Genomic DNA, 17,553 nt, shown 5'->3' on the forward strand with positions numbered 1-17,553 from the left:
TAACTCTTTATTAGGCCAATCATAGCAATATATCTTTGCACAGTATACAAGCATCCTACAATAGGAGAGGCATTAGTATAAGCCTCAAGTCTATAAGTACAGTAATTTGGAACTCTGATATCTATGGGCGGAGAGAATAGGCATGTCTCAGCTTTGAGAGCATGAATTTGTCTTCCAGTCTCCCCATGGGTTAGATGACATTCACATCCAGACAAGATAAACCTAGAAATTGTACTTTATTGTCTGTTTGAGTTTCTGATAACCTAAGCACATTGCCATCTAAAATGAATCATTGTAATCTTACCCTTTGTCACCTTGGCATATCTTCTTAATCACAGTTAATCACAGTTAATCTCCAATGAAGACTGATATCAGGCTATAAAACATGGTATAGCTATCCTTTATAAAATGTCCTAATATTTGTCTCAAAAGAGGAAGTGAAGTATATGAGTACACTTATTTCTTTCACAAAACCCTACAATGTAAATACTATGACAATTCTCCATAATATGAAACATGGATATAAAACTGATAGAATTTGTTATATGGGATGAGAATAAGAGGGACTGGGGAGGATGAAGTTCTTGTTGTCAAAGTTGAGGACTGGAGTTTGGATCTCCATAACCTACAAAGAAACTGGGCAGCATGATGGCTTCCTATAATCCCAGTACTCTGGAGACAAAGATTGAGGATCCATGAGCCATGCTGGCTAGCTACACTAGTCAGAGATGTCAAGTGCTGGGTTCAGTGAGAGGTCTTGGCTCATTAAATAGAGAGTCATAGAGGGAGAGCCTGATGTCAACTTCAGGCATTCACATATAGGAAGATGGCACCTGCATACACTTGTGCTCACACACGTGAACATGTATACACACATGCAGGCATGTCACATATGCATATACATTCAAGAAGGAGAACACGAGATGGTTCTCAAAATGCTTCCATTTCTTGCAGACTTCCTCTTGGGCTCAGAAAAGTACTACTTTGCTTTGTGATTTGCAGGGTCCCCAGTATCTACCAATATTTCCAGTTTCCACAGTGTCCTCTTTAGAGACCTTTAGCACTCTCCTTCATATTCTCAGAGGTTTTTATAAAAATCAGTGGAAAACAGCCAAGGCCCAAGGTTGGTGCATCTACAGAGAAGGTTGGGATAAAGACAATGAGAAGACCCTGAAGAGTTACCAGGAGACAGAGCTGCAGAACACAAGTGATGGAGCCAAGAAGTCTACATCTAGAGACAAAGTCAGTGGGAAAAGAACGTGCTTGAGGTCTGGAGGATAGAGTGAGATTCCCCAACGTCATGCAGCAGAGCACAAAACAAGTGAGACAGGGGTAGAAGAAATCTTGATGAAGACTCAGAAAGAAAAAGGAGTCTCTGGAGATTCAGATGTCAGGTGTTTGAGATCCAGAAAAACTGGAGCCACTGTGGACAGTGGACCTAAGCCAAGAGTAACTTGGGGTGCCAAGAAAGACACAAAAGTTCCAAAGAAGGATGAAGACATTGTATATACCATGAAATTAAAGAAGTGACACGAATAGTAAAAATATGTAGCAAAGGCATTTAAGAAGGAAAAATAAATTTAGCTTAATGATACTTCACCGCCAGTGTAAAGGCAAACTGTAATATAATACTGCCCATGTTTAAGGAAGGAAACTTTGAGCTTTTGTGGTTATGTTCTTCTCAATGTACAATGGATATCATGAAGGTGGCCACCGAGGATCTCAGAGCAATAGTGATCTAAAAGTTTGGGGGTGGGCAGGCAGAAGTGTGGTCCTCTGTCCTGCACAATGAAGCTCTGAAGTTTACTGAAAACAAAAAAAAAAAAGACTGGGTGAGGCAAACAAGTAGGAGGAAAAGGGTCCTGAGAGCAAGCAGAAGAGTCAGAGACAACACTACTCCCACTGTTAGGAGTCTCACAGACATCTAAAGCTAAACAACCACAGCATGTCTGCAGAGGACCTAGCACAGACTCATGCAGATTCCATGATTGCTGCCTCAGTCTTTGTGAGCCCTATAAGCCCTGTGAGCCCTGCTTAGTTGATTTCTGTCAGCTGTGTTCTCTTGGTGTCCTTGACCCCTCTGGATCCTAGAATTCTTCCTCCCCCTTATCCATGGGATTCTCTGAACTTCATGGGGGGAGGAACCTGATAAAGATCTCAAATTTGGGCTCTCTCTCCACTTAATGTTTGACTGTGGGTCTCTGTATCTGTTTCCATCAGCTGCTGGTGGAAGCCTCTCTGGCGAAGATTGGGCTAGACAGCATGGTGAAATTTAAGAGATGCTCTAAGAACTCTTATATGTCAGACACAGTCTCACTTATCTCTTAGTTCCAGTCTGGAGTGGTCACCATATCCTAAACCATAGCCTTCTTCTTGGCCTGTTGACTCTGAGGCATGAGGAACCCAAAGAGTCAGGGAGGAAGTTTCAATTCCTAGTTCAGTGGGACCATTGCTGAGTCCTGGTACCTTTTTAGTTTCTAGTTTTTATAGAACTCAGACTTCTGGATCATAAGAGCATCAAGCTGGGGGAAAGGAAGTCTACAGGGTTAACAACCAATAGTGAATTTTCATGTCCACATTTTTGCTTCTGTATCTCTGAATCCTGGATCACAAAGGAAGAGTAGCATGTGAGAGATCTGACTCACAGTACACACGATCTTCTGTGAACCCTGCAAATCTTGCAAAGCATTGAACTATAATTATGTCTTTAAGGACCCTGTTACTACTCTTTAAAGGCAGCTTCTGCAAGTCAGTGAGGAGTAGCGTTAAGACCAGTGAATTCCTGGAGCATGAGCCTGAAGCTCATACACCTTTGGTTGGGAGTGAACATCTTGGTTAAAAGCAATACTGTGGAAAACCACAATAGGGATAAGACATCATTGTAATATGTTATGAAGCACCCCAGAAGCCTTACATGTAAGAAGGAGAATCTACATCTACTTTAGTTAAGAACAAAATGCTTCCTAGTCCATGATTGAAGTAAGCCAATGGTTTTGATATCTGGCTGATTTTTAATATCAGGCTTTTGGTGCTCATTTCTGCTTACAGATGACCGGGAAGTCAATGATGGTTATAGTAGATCAGACTTGGTGGATGGGAGTCATGCCATGACCATATAGGGGGCTTGTTTTTTCCATCTACTTATTATGGAAGACTCATGTATGTGGTACAAGTCTCCTAGAACATGTGGTTCAAATATGGTTTAGCATTTTCAGTAAAAACATGGTATTAAAAACTTGAATCTTTCAAAGAGTTGATTTTTTTTTAACTCCTTTCTTGATGCAAGTTTATTCTGTCCCATGACCTTCATCCTCAGTTAGGCATCCATACTTCTACTATCTTCTGAGTAAGAACTCTAGTCTAGAATAAGGATGCTGTTTCAGTTCCCTGTATGTGGGATAGAATGTGTATTATGTATCAGGTTCAATATGCACCTGGGTCATGGAAGAGGCTTTATGATATTATTCAAGTGAATGAATGCAACAGATACGGGTGCCTACCAGAAGCAAAGAGCAGATCATGTTACTCTTCGGCCACACCTATCAGGTATCATTTGGCTCTTCCTGTGAAAAGGGAGCATCCCCTGGTTGGTGCAGCACTTGAAGAACCACACAGCTCTCCACACGATTTCATGACATGCTTTGGTAGTTCTGTCTCCCAAGAAAAGAGGAGTCTGCTGGGCTTCTTTCTCCCCCAATAGAACCAGTTCCGGCTTCCTTGTATTGTGCCTACTGAGTATGGCAAGGTAAATTTAGCACAGAGATTAAGACTGTGGGCTCTGGAAACAGGAAGAACTGGCTAGAGTCACTGTCCCAGTAGAGACAAAACCAGCTCTGTCCCCACTGGAACTATACTTGTCTTCCTCCTGCTATTGAACGTGCCAAGCACATTTTATCCCTAGGTCTTTGTATCAGCTATGTTCTCTATTGAGGCCGCTTTTCCTACAGCCAAGTTCTCAGAATTCAAATATGGTCCATTAACTTTTTGAAGGAATTTCCTGACCACACCTTGCCAAGTGGAGGGCCCACTGCCTATGAAAGCCTCTCCTTGTTCTATGCTTTATCTTCTTCAAGCATATCTCACCTTGTTCATGTGTGTATGATAAGTCCCCAGGCTAAGCGAGAGTTTATTTTATCGCATAGTTCACGTCTACAGTCCAGATAGAGAGTGCAGTCCTGTACTGTACTACAATCCAGGTGGAGAAGTCATGGCAGCAGGAAGTTGAAGCAGCTTGGTAAGAGCCAGCATATCCAAAGCTGTCTCAGAGGCCCTGTTGAAAAGACCAAGGGAACCTAGTTCTGTGTCCTTGCCCAGGGGCGGACATGGCAAGATCCAATCTGAGGCAGGGGCAGGGCCTTGGTTTTGGTTCTGTGGAACTTGGCTTGTCCCATCTGAAGAGACTGCCAAGGTCATTGTGTGCTCAGTCTGTGATGTACCTGAGAGACAAGGAACTTGTGTTCCCCTCGTACAACATTAGCTTCCTGCTGACTGCATCCCATTGTTTGCTGGCTTTTTACTGACTCTCTCCCACTTTTTTTCCATTTGAGAACTATGCATAAGATGTTGTACTTCTTAATAAACTTGCTTGGTGTAAGCCATCAGCGTGTCCAAGACCTCCCGAGCCCACCTTTCCTATCTTCTTTATTTTGGATTTCCTGGTCCTTTCTCCTTAGGACTGTCATTGAAGACTGACCTGCTGGTTGAGGTTAGCAGCTGGTTAATGTAGAGGGACAGAATACTGCTTGGCTCAGGTTCTTCTTCCTTTTTATTAAATCTAGGATCTCAGTCCATGATATGGTTTCATTCATATTTAACATGGGCCTTCCCATCTCAAACTAATCTAGGAACTTTCTCATGGACATATTCAGATCCTGTCAAACTGACAATATTAACCATTACAGTAACCAACAGAATTCTGTGCAGAGACACCATGTGACTTCTGATATTGTTCCCAGAGTGTTCATCTGGTTCTATTGAACTTTCTGGATACGCCATCTTGGGACCCAGCTGTCATGTTGGCAGTAGCTGAGGGGAGAGGCTCAAGTAGGTCTCCCAGTCAGTAGTCCCAGCTGAGGGCTAGCTTTCATGTTTCCTCCACTGGACATTAGATGCATGAGAAGACGCTTCCAGATCACTCTAATTGCCACACAATTAGTCATACCCTACTCTTGGGACTCTTCCCAGTTAAAGCCTCCGATATCATGGAGCTGAGTTGATTGAAAGACTCTATGAGCATAGTGCTGTGATTATGGTTTGATACCTCCCAGACTAGTATTGTTTTGTGATGTAGCATGGGTATCCAGAACATATCTTAAAGAAGACATGAGCCCGGCAGCCTCCGCTCTCTCGCTCTGTGTGGTGGATCACCCTCTGTAATAAGCAGAGGGTCAGCGCCGCTGTGGCCCATGGGCAGAATTGTCTTGGAAGGCTGGCATTAAACCAAAAAAGATGTCCATATATGATGACCTGGGAGTGGAGACCAGGGACTCAAAACTGAAGACTGGTCCAAAAACTTCAAGCTTCTGCAATCCCAGCTTCAGGTGAAGAAGGCAGCCCTCACTCAAGCGAAGAGCCAAGGGACAAAACAAAGTACAGTCCTTGCCCTAGTCATTGACCTAAAGCGAGGAGGCTCCTCAGATGACTGGCAGATTGTAGACATGGCACCTCATGTAGCAGCCAGGCTGAAGGACCCTGTTCCCAGTGGGTTTTCTGCAGGGGAAGTTCTGATCCCTTTAGCTGATGAGTATGATCCTATGTTTTCTAATGATTATGAGAAGGTAGTGAAGAACCAAGAGCGCTAAAGGCCCCGGGAGCTGGGACGACAGAAGGAAACAGAAGAAATAGAAAAGAGGCGTAAAGGCAGGCGTGAAGCCAGCGGGTTTTCAAGACGACCAGACCCAGATTCTGATGAAGATGAAGATTATGAGAGAGAGCGGAGGAAAAGAAGTATGGGAGGAGCTGCCATAGCCCCACCTTCTTCTCTTGTAGAGAAAGACAAGGAGTTACCCCGAGATTTTCCTTATGAAGAGGACTCAAGACCTCGATCACAGTCTTCCAAAGCTGCGATTCCTCCCCCAGTGTATGGGGAGCTGGATGGACCAAGATCTCCAACTGGTTCCCAGCAACTCCTTCCTTGCCAACATGGGTGGCACAGTGGCTCATAAGATCACACAGAAGTACGGCTTCCGGGAAGGCCAGGGGCTGGGGAACCAAGAGCAAGGGCTGAGTACTGCATTGTTGGTGTAGAAGACCAGCAAGCGGGCAGCAAGATCACTGTGGGTGATGCAACAAAGAAGGGTGAGTCTCAAGATGCATCCAAGAAGGCGGATTCAAATCCATTAACTGAAATACTTAAGTGTCCTGCTGAGGAACATGGTTGGTGCAGGAGAGGTCGATGAAGACCTGGAAGTTGAAACCAAGGAAGAATGTGAAAAATACGGCAAAGTTGAGAAATGTGTGATATTTGAGATTCCTGGTGTCCCTGATGATGAAGCAGTACAGGTATTTTAGAATTTGAGAGAGCTGAATCAGCAATTAAAGCTGTTGTGGATCTGAACGGGAGGTATTTTGGTGGATGAGTGGTTAAAGCATCTTCCTACAATTTGGATAAATTCAGGGTCTTGGATCTGGCAGAACAAGTTTGATTGTAACCTAAAGTCACCTCCATGATCTTTACACAAGCTGCAGATTGAACAATGACACAGGCATCAGCCTCCATGGCTGTTGGACACTGAGACTCTTGGATGGAATTCTAAGATGTATGTTTTTTTTTTTCTTTTTTCTTTATTGGATTTTTCGAGACAGGGTTTCTCCGTAGCTTTTTGGTTCCTGTCCTGGAACTAGCTCTTGTAGACCAGGCTGGCCTCAAACTCACAGAGATCCGCCTGCCTCTGCCTCCCGAGTGCTGGGATTAAAGGCGTGCGCCACCACCGCCCCGCTCTAAGATATATGTTAATGGATCCTTTTTTTAATCTTGTGGGTTTTTTTTTAATATAGTATAAAAATACTTCAAAAAAGAAAGAAAAAAGAAGACGTGATAGGCAATTTCGTTATGGGGTGAAGACCTGTGAGGTGAGATCAAGGCAGGAGAGGGAACAGAGTTGCTGATAGCCCTTTTCTCCTCTTTCTAGGTGCAAACGTCACACTCTAGCTGTGGTTTTCTGCTGGAGTCTTTGTTATTTGGGAAGTCAGTTGTTTTTGAAACAGTCCCCCAACTGATACACACTGCTGGTAGTTTGCCAGGAGAGAGAAACAGTCACAGCTTGCAGGACAATTGAATTCAGTGTTAGCAAAATATAATATCTGCCTCCCAGCAGCGCTGACTGCCCTGGAAATACCTGGGTGGTCCAATTCAAGTTCACTTTGCTGTCTCTTCGCGTGTCCATCTGTGACACGCAGCTGCCATGTCTGCGGCCATGCAGTCATGTTTCCACCACCTTAGTGTGTTGAAATCCCCAAAACTCTGCTGCGATTCTCCAATCTTGATTTTCCCAAGTACCAGTGAATAGTCTTCCCAGCCAAGAGATAGAAATGTAGCCTGAAGCGAACAAAATGTTCACTTCTGTGGGCTTTAAAGAACGCCATGAATTCAATTGAAATCGCTCAGCACCATAATAAACGCTTACCGTGTGCTGTTATTTTGCACATCAGGTGGTAAAACAGTGACTGTGGAGAGATCACTTACAGTAAGACCCGCCCTCCCTCCGGTAATTCTAGAGCAGCAGACGAGCTAATACATATGTAACACTTGCTAATGACATTTGCAGTCTTGGAGAGTACACTTCCCCTGCCTTCACACAAACAAAGCACAGTCATCTGATATTACACAGTGCATGTTTCTTTGAGCCCAGAGTCTCAACATGCAGCCCAACCAGGCCATCCTCCTGCTTCAGCCTCCAGAGTGCTAGGATTAGAGGAGTGTGCTGCCATGCCTAGAGGACAGAGCATATTCTTCACTTTATTGCCAATCAGGAGGCATTCATAATGAGCCCTTTATCATACAATCCTGTGCCTGAGCGGGAGTGATGGCAGGGAGCAGGCCATGGTGACAGGCAAGCCTCAGTATCTTGGTAACCTCCATCAGATGCATTCTGTGGGCCTCAGTTTTTGTGTTTGCTAGGTGAAGTACAGGTGGTACTTTCTCTTGTCAGTTAGCACCAGGATTAAACAGACTGAGTAAATGCCTGGTATGTAGAGTTTTTCTGGACCTTTTGTTCACTTTGTGTGTGTGTCTTAGTAAGGACAACAATTCAGTGTATGCAAGTGACTTTTAACACAATTGGCTTGCTTCAGAGGCACATGTATTTTATTGTTAAGATGGATATGGGGCAGAACTTAACTGGCTGGTCTCAAAACCAGCATAGAACTAAACACTTCAGGCCAGGAGGCTTGAGCTTATTCCCTTGAACAGAAAGAGCTTTAGGCTGCAGAGAAGACTAAGGGATTCTCACTAGGTTTCTTTGGCTGAGGCAGGCTCTTCTCACTGGTTGGGGATCTACTCAAGGTGGGCAGTTCCTGTCACTAGAGGAAGATGGGATACTTGGGTGTCTGAGAGCTTGGGAGCAGCAGTGGTGGGACATGGCAGTCTGCCCTGCAGGGAAGCCACTGGCCACATCGGCAGAGCCCCTGAGCATAGTCTGGGATGCTCCTTTGGGACTGGCAATCTCTGGAGGGGAATGCCAACAGCCGGGTCTTTTGTTATTTTGCAGCAGCGGTCTCTGATCCTCTCAGTGTTTGGACTTCATTAGTCAGGAAGGCAATTTTGGCAATACTAGTTTGGTAGCTGCCAGCATTCTTAGAAAGCCCAAACAATTCCTTTCAAGAATTCTCAATATAACATTAAAATATAATGTTTATCTATTTTATATCATAGATACATTATTTCTACAATGTCATTTACTCATGAGAACAGGACAGTGAAAGAGTCTTAGTGGTTTTTGTCATTAACCCCCTGCCTTCTTTACCTTGTATCTATTTTATTTTTAAATTTGATAGTTTCAGGCACATTTACGTATATAATAGATTCTAGTCATTTTCAACACTCATTTCACTGTCTTATTACCCTCTCCCCAAAGCCCCCCTTTTCTTCCCCAAAAGACAGACTCTCCTCTTACTTTCATGTCTTCTTTTTTTTTGTGCAATCCACTAGTTTAATAGTATTGTAATCCTTTGGTATTGGGATTGCAAGCAAGGGTTGCTTGTGTAAGCCTGGGGTTATTTATACTGAAGCACGGGCAACTTATCAGTGGCTACACCCTTGAAGAAAGTGATCCTCTACAGAAACCATCGACTTCTAGGAGCCCCTCAGAGAGGGCTGGGGCCTTAGGGTACCTCCACGAACGATGAGATGTTGACAGGCCCATTCTTGTGCACGTCGTCTGCGGGTAAGCAAGGCCCAGGCTGTGTCTAGAAGAGTCTTTCTACAGTGTGCCTCTCCATCCTCCAGCTCTTAGTGCCTTTGGGACACAGAGATGGCAAGGGGTGATGCGAAGTTGAGTGGTTTAGATCGTTTCTGTGTTATGAGTCGTGGCTATTATAGGGTTTTACCTGGTTTCCCCCATCACCATTGGCATCTGGTCATCTCCTACTTCCTTTCCTAGCACAGGGCAGACCCATGACCAGGGTGAGCCAACTGGAGTAGCACAACCATTGTCCAGATCAGAAAAATAGCTTTGATTGGAAAGAGACGGCATTGGGAAGGATGGAAGCAGTGCATAGCCTCTTCGGAGGAGAGAAGACCCAGTCTTGATTTTTCAGACTAGGGGTTAGGGATTGGAGCTGATTTCAACATCATTCAAGAATCAGGAATCACTGAGGACAGTATATGACAGCATGAGAGACATAGCCGTTCAGGACAAATAATTGGGAATTTCTCCAGAGATGAGAATTTTACCTCCGAACATGTATGGAAGTGAAGCAGGTTATGCTGCAGAAATACAGCACCACAAACAAGTCTAAGTTCAAGGCAACCTCCCCTCTTTCTTTCTGACTCTCTCTGTGTGCAAGTGTATGTGAATACAGTTTGTACATGTATATGTGGAGACCAGTGATCATCCTGAGAGTATTGTCCCTTAGGTGCCACCTACCTTGTTATTTATTTATTTGTTTGTTTGTTTTTCATACAGGATCTCTACCTGGTCAGGAATTCACCAATTAGGGTAGCCTACCAGGCCACAGAGCCCAAGGGATCCTCTTGTCTCAGCCTCCTGGATGTTGAGATTATAAGCATGAGCCACCATGCCTGGCTTTTATGTGGGTTCTAGGGATCACAACCAGAGTCTCATACTTGTGTACAAAGCACTTTCTGAGCCATCTTCCTAGGACCCAATGCTACCTGCCATCTTGGGTTACAGAGATTCTCTTCTTATCATTGTTTCTTGAGGCCCCAATGTCAATGGGGGCTGATGGCAGCCCTGGGTCTTCTTTATAACAAATGTCTTTTCTTTTTCTTGCCTTATTGCACTGTCCAGATGAACAGGAAAGTGGACTAGGATATGACAGTAAAGTGCCCGCCTTGAAAACATGAGGACCAGTGCTGAACCCCAGAACCCAAGCAAAGAAAGCCATGTATTGTGGCATTGCTTGTAATCTAGAGACAGAGACAGGAGGATTTGAGCCCCAGGGTTCAGTGAGAGATCAAATCACAAAATCCAAAGTGGATAGCACCAAGGAAGAGCTCCTGAAGTTGTCCCCTGATCTCCACATGTGTATGCACCCGCACATACACGTGAGCACTCCCCCACCCCACCAAAAGCTATTTGTGGTACATAAACAAGTGGTGTGGTTTCACAGTAAGGTTTACAGCAGGAGGTGAATGGCAGCCATTCATGTGTCCCTATGTGTAGCTAGCAGCATAGAGCCACACCTGATGGAGATGTATAATCAACTCCTATGGCTAAAGTCTGACTTATGGCTGATCACGCAATGATCATCAGCTGCCTGCATTTGTGTGAACTTATGGGCAGTGCCCACCTGGCAATCCGGGATTGGCAGCCCATGCCTACTTAAGGGCTGGGAGAGGGTTTGCCTCAGGAGAGAGGAGAAAGGAAGGGAAGGAGGGAGAGGGAGAGAGGAGAGAGAGAGAAAGAGGAGAAGGAGATAGATTGCTGTAAATAAAGTCCTGAAAACTGCTGCAAGAAGAGCTCTGGGTGTTGCGTTTTCCTTGCTGGTCGAGGGTGGATGCGACACCTATGAGCATTCAAGAGCCACCCAGCTTGGACGGCTCTTGCCATTGTGCCATGACAGTTCCAGGTTACAGAATTTGATTATCTGATATGAGGGAAAAACCTGGTCATATTGGGTTCCGTATGATGGATGCTCTGGCGGGGGTAAGAGAGGTGGCGGTGAGACTGACCACAGGAAAGAATTTCTTTTGCTGGTTGTGGCTATGTGAGCAGTAGATGTTGTAGCAGGTATAGGAGGTGCAGCTTAAACCCCTAGATCCCACATTCCAGAAGCTTCTTTTTATTAGCTGTTAAGCTAAAAGCTGAGCCCCACAACACTACCACTGAAGGTAAGAAATGCTCTGGGTCCCGCTAAACTTCCACACGATCTGTTGTGTTATGTTTGGAGGCTGCATTTCAGAACGAGTCGGGGGTGATGATAAATGATCCTTTGGTGCCAATAAAAGGTGGCAGTTGAGGATGCCAGGTTACTATAGAAACACCAGGGGAATAGAAAGGCAAGATGGATACCATACTGAGAGGAAATCACTTTTTAAAATGATACCTACATGCCACATGAAACATTTTCCTTTTATTAAATTCACAGATAGTTGGGAAGAATGTTCCCGACACACAACCTCGAAATGTGGTTAGGTATTTATGAAGGTAAAATTCCTTATAGACATTCTTCTGAAAAAATGTAGAGACTTCTTAAGCTGCAGTAGATAAACAGCTAATGCCTAAGCAGAGAGCTAGATGCCATGATGAACACTTGGTTTATTAATATGTAATGCAGATGTTAGCCTTAAAAAGAAAACAGTTGCGGCCAGTAGTGCCCCTGGTGGCTAAGTCATGAGGTTTCATGTCACCTACACCCATATGGCTACCTACATTGCCTCCCAGAAATATTATGAGTCTGTTGGGACTTCAGTTTCCTAGTTTACGTAGTGGATTGATATTTATTTCTGAGCTGTTATGAGGATTAGACACGTGTGATAGTTAATTACAACTGTCAACCTGACGAAATCTAGAATTACCTGGAAGAAAGACTTCTGGACATGCCTGTAGGGGGTTATCTTGATTAGGGTCATTGAGGTAAAGACCCACCCACATAGGTGGTACTATTTCCAACATGGGATCCTGAACTGAACAAAAAGGAGAAGATGACCTGAATGGTTGCCTGTTTCTGACTGTCCATGTGTTATGATGAGTTGCTCCAGATTCCTACCGCCATGGTCCCCCGCATAACGGATAGCAATCTTGAATGGTGAGACAAAACAAACCCTTTATCCCTGAGTTGCTTTAATCAGGACATATATTAGATATTATATATGTTATATATTATTAAATATAGTATATCATGATACTAGGAAAAGAAACTAAGAAAGCATGGCTCAGTGCAGAGCTTGGGAGCAGAGTGAGAACTCCGTAAGTGGCTGTGTTGACAATAAACAAACTCAAGGACAACCACTGATTCCTGGGGCATGGTTAAGTGTTAGAACTCCATGTCTACCCTAATGAATTATGAGGGAAAGCGGGGGGGGGGCACAGCTTCCCTTTAACTCATTAACTGGTAGTATTTGTGAAGCTGGCTCAGCACAAATGCTGCAGAAACACCGGGGGAATGCAGTTGAAGGACCAGTGAACTTGGCGCATAAACATTGAGTAGGGGTTAAGATGATGCAGACCTCAAGCAGCAGTTATGATGATGCAGACATTGCCTGTGGCCTGCAATTATGTGGTGGAGCAATACTAACATAGACGGTCCAGGATCAATTGAGAGATGCTTCAAATGCCCTTTATCATTGAGGTGGGTGAAGCCACAAGTTCTTGAAGTCACAGTGCGAGACCTATCGTAGACACTATTTTCGAGGTTGGTGTGGTCAGTGCAGCATGTGTTAGAGGTGATAATGTGGAGTCAGTGGAAAAGCTGCTTTTCATGGTAGTCGGTTCATAACACCCAGCCTGGCAGGAAAGGAGTGCCAGAAACAGTGACCCCCTGGATGTGAATCTCCAGTCCTCCTAGGAGCCTGTGTTGCGAACCTCAGGGATGATGAGAAACTGTGTTTGTGAAGACAGCTAGTATGTGCTCGGTGAAGCCTTTTCTAAGCTGTGGTTAAATTCTGAATGAGAACTTGGGGAGACGTTTGCACATGTTTTTAACAAAACAAAATTTTGTAAGGGGTGGTTGACCTGAATAGGAGAGGCAAAGCTGAAAGGATTATTTCTTAAATTTAGCATAATCTGATTCAATCATTAGAAAAGTGTCATTGTAGCCTAAGGGGAAGGGATCCTGTCTGGAACTGCTCACAGCTTGAAACACAGATATTACTTATTTAAAGTAATCTTCATATTCCCTAGAATAGGGACATGTGTATTGATTTGTATTAATAGTATTTATATTAATAGTAAAAATTAAATGGCTGAGAAAACCCCACACAGTATCAAGAAGGAAAATTAGAAAAAGAAACAAAATAACAACCAAACCAAACCAAACCAAAACCCTCCAAAATTAAATAAACAAACAAAAATTGACATGAGTTGGTTGGTCAGATTAACATGACTACAATCCTTGTTTTGTGAGGCAGCTGTGAATTTAATCTTGGGTAGTTTTTTTTTTTCTTCTTGATTTAGGAGTAAGACTCTGAAGAAGATTCATATTGGAATCAGTTCTTTCAACCATATGGGTCAGACCTGAATTATTACAAATACTGAATAAATCCAGTTTCATACAGTTTCTGAAGTGTCCATGTTCCTACACAGTACCAGGAATTGCACCGCTGATGAGGGCTGACTCTATTTCCCCCTTCTCAGGAAATGCTGATTTCTTTTCTGAGTGTGGGTATGAAGTTGATGCCCCCGTTTTCAGATTAAACAGTTTAGAGCTCAGTCTTCCGAGCAGAATATGCAACTCTAACTTGCATGCAGAAATATATGTGTTTGTCCATGCATGCTTTCAGGAGTAACACAGTCACCACTGTGGAGCATCAGAGTCCAAACCTGCAAGTCCTTGGTCCGGCACCTGAGGAACATATGATGAGCATCGCAGGAAACATTCCCAGGACCCTTCATATACAAACATGAAGTGCACAGCTCAGCAGTCAGCATCGTGCTTGTCTCCAAGCTTCCTGCTTGCTGGGATCAAACTGCCACCTAAGGTTTTGTAAATAAACTAGCTTGTGTTCTTGCCCCACAAATCGGAGTCACCCGCTCACTTGCAGAAGTCTTGAGCAGGGGTCTGTGGTCCTCCAAGGTCCCGTGACTTGGTCTTTGCCCGGCTGATTTCTTGCCTGCTCTTGACCTTTCTTCCCCGTCCCATGATCACGCTGTGCATTAACCATTTTAGCTCTTTCCCAGCCCCAAATACTTTCCACTTAAGACTCTGTACAAGTGAGACATTAGGGGAGGGTCATTAGCCCGAAGAGGTGATGGATGGAGGTTTTCAGCTCGCAGTGTCTTTTCCAACCTTCTTACATTCAGAAGAATGCTATAGGTCCAGGGAAGGTAAAAACCAAGGTCTACGCTTTTCATTAGTTCAGAATAAGTGTGATTTTACATAGAAGAAAAATAGCTTTAATTCCCTAAGAGCTAAAATAGATAGAAAAACCCCAAGGTTTCCCGGAAGATTTAACAATAGAACTAAGTCATGAACGGTTTGCTGACCTGATGGATCTTGGTTATACAAAATCGTCTCGCACACACCCTGTTTCTGAGGGCGATTTTATTTTCTTCAGGTTCAGATAACCATGGTAAAGCATTGACATGTCACTATAATGTAATGAGTTCAGATATTTTGAAAAAGACTATTCACCTAACTTCTATTGCAATCTATTCTCAAATAGTTCTATTCGATTTGTTATTGTTAATCTCTTACTATGTGCCCAATCTATACACGAAACCCCTCCACAGTTCTGTACATACAGGAAGAAGGACAGCATGTAAGGAGTCTGGTTTTACTCATACTTTCAGTCATTCATGTGGAGTCAGTCTTCCAATTCGTCCACCCATGATGAGGGGTGACCTTTGTGTTATCTCAATAACCAAGACAGTGGCTCCCTTTCAAACACTCACTCAATGCATCCCTTCCTTTATTAATTTGGAAACTAAGACCCAGACATGTCTGGGAACATAGACTTTCATCTGACAGCCAGGAACGGGAATGAATGCTTTTGATTGAAATGTACACACGATGAGTTGAAGAAGGCAAAACAAGCATGTTTCTAGCAGTATCAACCACAGTGGAGTTGACCTCAGCTGTCAGGAGGTTATTGGATTGTCTACAGATGAGAGTCACCAATGGTCAGCTTGCTGATTGAAACCGTTGAAAGTCACCGGCATTATGTGCCTTCGGGACTCTCCAAACTGTTCATTCTAGTACCACAAGAAGTTAAGAAGAGAAGGAAAGACAGGCAAAGAGAGGTGGCTCGGCCAGAAGGTTTAAACTTTGGGTCCATGTAAGGATCATTTGGGGACCTTGCAAATGTTCTGATGCCACGTCACAACCCCAGATTGGAGTAAGGAGGTAGGAATATCCAGGAGTGGGAGTCAGGTTGCAGCAATTTTCTGAGTTCCCTGAAATTCAATGTATATAGTCAAGGATGATATCCACTATGTTAGACTGAAAACAAAAGTAAATAAAAACTCTCCAAAATTATCAATCTAAACCCTAATGTCCCTTATATATTCAGGCGGTAGTCATCACCAACGATAATGCATTTGCCAAACAGAATATCTGAACTCAGCCCTCCTCTTTCCTGGCTTTCCCTTTCCCCTTCCATTTCCTTTCCATTGCTTTTCTCTTTTCCTGGGGCAAGGACCAAACCCAGGGCATTGTATGGGCTAGGTGAGCATTTTGCCACTGAGCTATACCCCACTCTTTACCTGACGCATACATAATTTTCTTAGCTGAAAAACAATTGATTTTTTAATGAATTTTCTGTGGTAGATGTTCTTGAACGCTGCTGACTTCACATTAGAATATGCTGAAGTAAGCTAAAGAGATGCTGCTTTTTAACACTGTCCATATCTAAACACCTAGACACATTTTATTTTTCATGATTTTCTAGAATTATTTCTATGTCAAAAGTAAAAAAAAAAGGCAAGTATTGGGAGAAGGATAGTATACTTACTAAAAGTAAGAAGGAAGATCCAATGACAAAAGGAAGTTTTCTTTAGTGGGGTTGGCTGAAAAGTTTGTAAGAAAAATTTTAGCATGGTTTTAGATGTATGATTCATTTTTGTAGAGCATACATCCTATGGCTTAGGTGTGGGCTGGGTGTCCCCAAGTGGCTTACTGTGTAGAGAGGCTTGGTATCTCTGGGGTGGTTCTACTGGGAAGTGCTAAACCATCTTGAAGACCTGCAGCCTTGTGGAAGCTCCTTAGGCCTCTTGAGGCCTGTCCACAAGAGGGCGAGGTTGGCCAACACCCACTGTCTGCTCCTGTTGTGAGGTGTAATTGTTGGCTCTTGACATTGTATTCTTCACTGTGAGGCTTTGAAGCTGAGAGGGCATCTCATGCTGCAGAGTGGGAACTGTGTGAAAGGACCTTTAACTTTCAAAAATGCGTGTCAAACAAACCCTCCCTTGTCCACTGCGCAGCCACGATCATGTATGTCATCATGCTGAGGCGAAGCTGACAGATACAGTACAAAAAGCAAATGGTGAGATTTGCTTGATATTCTTTAATTAAGATAATCTTTCTTCAGGAAGATGCAAAGCTGAGGGCAGTTTTAATTCCATCCCTTGACTTACTGATAGATCATGGAAACTCTCTTAATAGAAATTATATTTCATAATGGCATATTATCAGAAATTAACAAAAGTAATTTCCCCTTCTGGACTTCTTGGGCTAAATTCTCCCAGATGATTCTCAAAAATTGAAGTCCCAAGAAGATCAGTTCCCCAGTGCTTTTGGAAGTATCCACTATGGCAAATTAGAGCTCATTTCTGATCTACGGGTTAAAGTATTGACAATACTTATTACTATTGGAGGCAAGCTTATATGAGTGGATCTTGCCAAGTTCAGCAGAAACAATGACAATGATGGGTTGAGCTGATAAAAACCAATCAATACCATTTCCTACACTTCACTTCTGCACCGCTTCATGGAATTACAGGTGATTAACTACAGAAGAATATGCCAGCAGTAAAAATTAGTGTTATCTCTGGCCCATGTTTATTGGCAATTTAATTCTTATAAGTCAAATTATTTTGACTTAATGTGATTCTAAATTATATTAAAACCACATAAACCAGAAGCGAAGTATTCATTAAGATGTAAAGGTGCAATATCCATGATGAATGGACCTTCACTGAGATTTATCCTTTGTTAGAAGTTAACTGTGTTACCTACAGTTATATGTGTGCATAATTGAAAACGGGGGAAGTGTTT

The 17,553-nt window shown here is 43.3% G+C and overlaps 1 pseudogene; it reads left to right on the forward strand.

Moving 5' to 3' along the window:
• Nucleotides 1-5,448: 5,448 nt before the first annotated feature.
• LOC126513010 (splicing factor 45-like) lies at nt 5,449-6,644 on the forward strand (annotated as a pseudogene).
• Nucleotides 6,645-17,553: the final 10,909 nt, after the last annotated feature.

Source organism: Alexandromys fortis, unplaced genomic scaffold, assembly GCF_014885135.2.
Source record: "Alexandromys fortis isolate MF-2015 unplaced genomic scaffold, M_Fortis_MF-2015_v1.1 scaffold_123, whole genome shotgun sequence".
Taxonomy (NCBI): Eukaryota; Metazoa; Chordata; class Mammalia; order Rodentia; family Cricetidae; genus Alexandromys; species Alexandromys fortis.